We start from the raw sequence: 6,498 nt of genomic DNA, 5'->3' as shown, positions 1-6,498 counted from the left end.
TCTCAATTTCTCTAAGCCACACTCGGGCCTCTACAGGGTCAGTAGTTCCCTTAAATTCGGGGGGATTCAGTGTCTTGAAAGATTTGAAAGTGACAGTAGGGTTAGGCTGTCTTTCCGGGGGTGCTCTCGGCTCAGGTGGAGGGTTCTGAGTGTGTTGTCGTAGAAACTCAAGTAGAATTGCTGCAGGGTCATTGTCATTTCTACGGGGTTCTCCTTCAGGGTTATTTTCTTGGCTTGGTTGTTGGGTATGTGCGTTCTCACTTTGTTCTTCCTCAGGGGTTGGGGCACGGTTTATTCGGGGTCGTCCTCTTCTCCTTGGTGGCATCTTTCTTGGTTTCTTCTTTCTAGAATTAAAACAATTCAGATAGTCAGTTTATATCACATCAGCCATATATATGCAAGAGAACTCCAATCGGGTCCAAAATACTCAAAATTCCTTATAAGAGGTGCGGGCATTAATTTATAGAATCCTCCATATGCATGCTTATGTTGACAACTAAAAGTATGTGTATAGGTGACTCTATATAAACTACACAAAATAAGTAGACTAAATTCCTTTTTCTTATATTGATCAATACATAATACATGAACCCCATGAATATGTATATATATATATATTTTTTTAATATTTATATAACAGAAAGTATATATTTTGAAATCAAAGCTTCCTTCCTTTAAAATCAAATAAATAAATTTGGTATTTATGACTATATTTATATAAAAGAATGTATATACTCTTTTCTGAAAAATATATACATAGATATATAAATATATTAAAATTCTTTGGTGGTCGGAAATCATTGTGTTGGTGTCACCATAAGTACGGAGACATATATATATATATATATATATATATATATATATATATATATATATATATATTTATATATAGATATTACTGAAAATATAGTTTCTATTTTGGAGAATGTATATATATTTTCTAAAATTCCTTTATGATCGAAAGCCATTTTCATCTTGTCATTTATTTAGAGAGAAAATGCTATTGTAGATATAGGTACAATTGCAAAGAAAATTTATATATTTTTATTATTAGAGAGAACATATTACTTAGCTCTTCTCTTTTTCTCTTTTTTTTTTTTTTTTTTTTAAGAAAACATGAAACTTGACATTTGAAACTCGAGGTAAAATTTCCGTCTTTATTTATTTAGAAACATGTATGGAAACTTGAAATAAAACCCCCTTCTTTCTTTTTCTTTTGTTTTTTTTTCCTCTTTTTTTTTTTTAATAGAAAACATAAATTCTTAGTATCCTCTCATTTAAATGAAAAGAATTGTGTATTATTATCATGCATGAAAGAAAATGCAACAGTAATATCATCATCAATTATAATATGTGCCAAAGGTAAAGCAGTAATATCTCGAGGAATGATTATATAATCATCATGATAATGTGCTGTAGCAATACATCCCCAAATAAGTCAAAGTATCATCAAATAGGTACATAATCATCATCATCCTACTACATCCATATCTAGAGTCATCAACCTATTTAGGGTCAAATAAACTCGAGATCGCAACAAAAGAGGCAAAATATGCGATCCCATCAGTCATCGTGTAGTCATCTCCCAATATATAAGCGTCAGTCCATATGTAGTCATATATATACTCCCTGAATGATAGAGATGCGCAGTCGTCTATATATGCCATCCCTCAAAAGCAAAAGTATCATCTGTCGTCTGTCAATGTGGACGAAACATCTCATCCACCCGGCTCAGAAACTCACATCTGGTCAGCTCAACTAAAGCAGCAACAGCTCCCTGATCAACAGCTCCGGCACTACTGGAAGGTAACTCAGCAATAGCACTCTGTAGTCCGGTGATCACTGAAGTAGCAGTCTGGTGCATCACATCAATAACCTCGCTCCTCCTAACTAGACCATCCTCAACAACAGGAGCAGCGGGCCTCGAAGTCGCAATCATTCTCAACAGTGCATCTCGAGTAATAAAAACCTCGTGGTATCTAGCATACAACTCATCATAAGACAACCTCAGCTCCTCGAACAGAAATGCGGGTACAGTGGCAATAGTGTCCTCCATCTGTCCCGTAGCGGTCACAGGGAAGGGTGCAAATAACCCTCCCAATCCAGTGGTAACAACAGATACTGGTATGGTAGGAGTAGGTGGAGCAGTATCACATACCGGAGCCTCAGGTCCGGAAGATCCCAGCATAGGTGAAATAATGGTAAGAGGTACATGCATCTCCAGCTCAGCAGTAACATGAATAGGTGGTATCTGATCAGTGGTGGTGGGGATAGGTGGTGGCACCCGCTCAATGGTAGCACCAACCTCAGCAGGGGTCAAGGTCTCGTAAGCTGGCAAAGTGGCATCGGGTACACCCGTGATCATAGCAGTAATCTCCGGAAGTGTGGGGTGGAAGTGCCTATCCAACTCAGCCATAACATGATCATCCTGACTCTCAGTAGTAAGTACCGGCACAGAAGTAGTCAAAGGTGCCGAAAGTGTGGGCACCTGGGTCAGATCCGGAAGGGCAGCATACACTGAAGTCACAGGCTCCTCTATGCCCAATGTAGTATCAACCGGATCCACAGTCTCAGCCCTAAGTGGAGATGGAGCAGTCAAATCGATCATAACTGGTGGTGATCTAGGCGGTGGTGGAAGAACCTGAATGGACGAGTCCCGCTCTCCATATACTCCTCAGTCGGATCAGTGTCTGAACTAGAGTCCACGACCTCCCTAGGGAAAGGTGTAGGAGATCGGTCTCGGGCAGATCGGTAGTCAGACATCTATACAACATAAGCAAAATCTATTAGTTACTATATAAGTTCCAAAGCTTTTAAGTATAAATGTAAATATATTCTAAGTCTCAGTTTATAGGGGTTATCGGTTGCTAGTCCCCTAGCTTAGTCGTATATACGTATATATGTATAGACTAAGCGCTTTTTCTACTATCATACGCTTCTAATCCCACGTAGTTATATTCCTAGGTTTCTCGTTCCTAGTAATAGTAACTACAGCTCTGATACCAACTCTGTAACGACCCCAAACTCACCCTTTCGTGAATTTAGGACGTTACGGTACCAAGCTTCGCAACCTGCAAACATACGTTAATATAATATAGAGCCATAATATAAGTTCAGTGGGTACCAATCCACAAGTCCTTGGATCATCTCCACAACGTACATATCCCAAAAGTCTAGTCACGCAGGACTTCATAGTACTTAAAAGTTATACAGTATTTATTTAAATATAATAACTAGCTACGAGGTTCAGGTGCATCCTCGGAAATTGCTCCCGCCATGTGCATGCTCCTTTCCTTTTCTCTGCCTCGATTGTAGGCTCGGGTCATCATCCTCATTCTTAACTGTTGAGTAAAAATATATAATAGCAAGAAGTGAGCTCTTAATGGCTCAGCAAGTAAAATCTGTCACAGGATTTTCACAAGACATGGTACAGACGATATATTCAATATATCTGAATTAATTTAAACAATGAAACACACATTCAGAAAGATCTCAATAAATCCACATATCTCGATATGAAAATCCAAAAAGAACTTTAATTACTGAGAACTGGTCAAATCCGCCCCGATACAGCAGCGATGCGATCAACTACCGCCGAGTACCGTTCTCCTGCGCAACTTATCCTCACCCGATCACGGCTCGAGATAAGCACGCCCTATCCTCTTTAGCTAGCATAACGAATATCTCTGAGGCCATCGTCGAACTCTTCCGACGTTCCCCGTATTCGTAAAAGTCCTCACTTGGGACCAAAATCTCATTCATAAATAAACACCGTGGATCACAAGCCACGTTGACCAGTGAGAATAACAACCTCCGGATTTAAGACTTTCGAATAAAATTAAATGATGAAAGTGATCACAAAATCCTAGATTCGAACAAGGAATCTAGCGGGTCTCGTTCAATAGGGGCGAAGGTAGTCGATATGAACAATATATCGACCATTGAATTAATTAAAGTGATTATTTCCGAAGAAGGGAAAATAATCCTAATTTATATAATAAATAAATGGTTGCTTCCGAACAAAGAGAAACAACCTTATTTACGCAAAATTCTGATTTCTGATTCTAGTTGCTCATAAGGAATAATGAATAAAATATAAGCTAAGTCGGGCAGAAATCATGAATAATAAAATTATAAATGTACAAAAATAATTCAACAAAAATAATAAAGAGAATATAGGGTAAGAAGTACTTGCCTCGATACCGCTTAAATACTTTACAATTTTCTGGCCCACCTTTGCCAAAAGAAATTTATGCAGGAGTAATCCTTTCTAAAATATTCACGCAAATAAAATAATAATATTTAGTCCAATATTCACACAATTCAACTTTAATTATCGTATTATTCAAATATTAGCATGGCGACCAAATATTTGATTTTGATTCATATAATAAGGCTCCCAAAATAAATTTATAAAAATTAAATCTCCTTATAAAATATTCCTTGTCTATTTAAAATATTCTCGACGGCTCTTGTCATCATTCAAATTATAAATAATTCATATCATCAAAATTAATCATACTAGTAAATCTTCACATTAAGTAACCATTATTTATATTCTTCTTAGAATATTCATGTTGACTCTAAATCATTCCATATTTATTCCAGTTACTAGAATGATTTAATCTCATTAATTTTTTTTTATCCTTAAATATAAGATTTGTCACTTGGGTCATATAATTGTGTTTAATATTAAAATCTACCATATCTCTTTTTAATCAAAAACCAATCTAATTTCATTCTTAATTTATTCGTCCAACCAACTATTAATTTTATTCTCACTAATAAATCTATTACACTTATATTCCTACAATTTATTTATTATTTGATTCTTTATTTTAAGTATTGTCCCTTAAATCACTCCTCCCCTCTTTACACTAACTTTAATTCTTTTATTTCCTAACTCCCTCACCAATCAGATTTTTCTTTTAATTGTTATAATATTTTAATATTTTATAATCCCTCTTTTATTATCTCTTATTAATTAAATCTGATTAGATTATTTACTGGATTGCCCTCATCTCCTCCCCAAGCTCCATCTTCTTCACCAAGCCTCCATCCATGGCTGCCGCCGGCAGCCACCGTCCGGCAACTTTCCGGCGGCCTGCAAATCGCGCGCAACCACCATGAATCAACTCCCCGAATCCCGATCTATGCATCCCTCCATTTATTTTTGAGAAACTCAGCCTCCTTTCCATTTTCCGGCCAAACCCCGAAACTCTACTCTCCTCTCTCTCTCTTCTCTTTCCCTCTCTTATCTCTCTCGCCTCGCTGCTCCTCTCCGAGCGTTGTTCCGCGCCTTCCCGTCGCCACCAGCGGGGGTGGCGACTCTTCGCCTTCTCCGGCGACCTCGACACACACACGCTCAGACACACGCACACATACAAGCCAACAAAATAAACCAGCCTCCTCCTTCAATTCCCTTTCCTCCCACGCAATCTGCCACCGTAATGGCTTCAAAACCACCGCCCGGAGCCGTCGCCGGCGACGCTCGTGGCGCGCTCCGGCCGCGTCTCCCCCACTTCCGATCCACTCTCCTTCTAAGCTCCTTATTCTCCCAATCAACAAGCAACCAACAGATTCAGTTTGCTAAGCCCCCAAATCAAGTATAAACCCTAGTTTGGTTTTAGTCGTATACATAAACATACACATGATATTTCACAGCAACTAAACAAAATAACAAATATATAATCTGCTAATATGTTCACAGATCTTGTTATAGTTGATTAACATGTTTTGACCCTACAAATATTACTCCTAAAATTTACAGTGGCTATACACATATGAATATGGTAATAATTTAAAATAAACAACAACAGTACAAGAATATTCAAACCCCACCTACTTTCTTGGGTGTATTTAAAGCAACCTCTAACACATACGTATCTACTACCAGATCACTTCTTATTTTATATCCAAATATACAAAAGAACTTAAATGCTCAAGAATCTTACCTTTTTGTAGCCTGGTCTTGCTTTAAAAATCAAATCTTTATTCTTAATAACTCCAAGCCTTTGAATCCTTGCACAAATCTTCTCCCCTTCTCACTCTAAATCTCTTTCTTTTTTTTTTCTCTTTTGCCTCTTTCTCTCTCTAATACACACCAAATGCAAGCTTCCCCTTTTTTAGTTACTCTTAACACTTCTAATAATTTTATTTTAATTTATTAATTCTCTAGAGGCTTCCACTAGAAGATCTTATAATTTTATAATATTTTCTCACCAAAATATCTCCATTGCTAGGAGATCTTTTCACTTACAAATATCTTTTATTTTCATTTTATTTAATTAGTTAAATCTTGAGGCTTCCACCAAAAGATTACAAATTTAATACTATTTCTCCTCAAAATATCTTCTCTACTCCAAATATCTACTATCCTCCAAAATATCTTTTACTATTTTATTAATTAAATCATTTTCTCCTTATTTCAATTTAATTAACATTTTGAGCCTACTACTTAAATATTTTAAATTCTATTTTATATTCTCACACAAAATA

General features: G+C 36.7%; 1 long non-coding RNA gene across 1 annotated transcript; it reads right to left on the bottom strand.

Annotated features, from left to right (window-relative positions):
* Window positions 1–3,069: 3,069 nt before the first annotated feature.
* On the bottom strand, window positions 3,070–6,096 carry LOC135150819 (uncharacterized). Its single transcript, XR_010289175.1, has 2 exons — window positions 5,955–6,096; window positions 3,070–3,341 (listed from the first exon to the last, which is right to left on the bottom strand). It is a non-coding gene; the product is annotated as an uncharacterized LOC135150819 (long non-coding RNA).
* Window positions 6,097–6,498: the final 402 nt, after the last annotated feature.

This window comes from Daucus carota, chromosome 1 (assembly GCF_001625215.2).
Source record: "Daucus carota subsp. sativus chromosome 1, DH1 v3.0, whole genome shotgun sequence".
NCBI classification, from domain to species: Eukaryota; Viridiplantae; Streptophyta; class Magnoliopsida; order Apiales; family Apiaceae; genus Daucus; species Daucus carota.
Note: the sequence above shows the minus strand (reverse complement) of the source record. Positions and strands in the feature narration are given on the sequence as shown.